This window comes from Penaeus monodon, chromosome 19 (genome assembly GCF_015228065.2).
Source record: "Penaeus monodon isolate SGIC_2016 chromosome 19, NSTDA_Pmon_1, whole genome shotgun sequence".
NCBI lineage: Eukaryota > Metazoa > Arthropoda > Malacostraca > Decapoda > Penaeidae > Penaeus > Penaeus monodon.
In genome coordinates, this window is record NC_051404.1 from 41,766,045 (window position 1) to 41,766,576 (window position 532).

Genomic DNA, 532 nt, shown 5'->3' on the forward strand with positions numbered 1-532 from the left:
AAAACGTTAATTTCATCCTCAGTAATTCTTATGACCTTTTTTGCTTTTCCAGAAATGAGTCTGAGAATGTATATAATCGTATTGTGATACTGAATCTATTGTATGTAAACTAACTGTTCTATAATCCTTGCGTGATACAACGAATGTTCCTTTAATGTCATATTCTCTGTTCTTTATATATCGCATATTGAAAAAGGAAAAAGATATATATTTTTTTACTTATAAACGATATTAGGGATAGGGAGAGGGAGTGATATAAAGTTATCATTCCCCCCTCCCCCCCTGTCAGGTACTTTGACAAAGGAATATTTTTTTCATATAACCCCTTCCTTTGTCGTCGAGGAAAACTTTACCAATATTAACTGTCTAGACTCAAGCGCATCACCGCCTCCGAGTGTGACCTAAGGAGCGCCTGTCTTCGCCCCGAGAATCTTGTCGCCTCTGCTGCTTCTGCGCCTCAGCCCGCGTCTTCGGGGTGCTTATCACTAAAAAGAGAGGGTACTAAGACTCGTTTATCTTGTTAGTTCTGAAT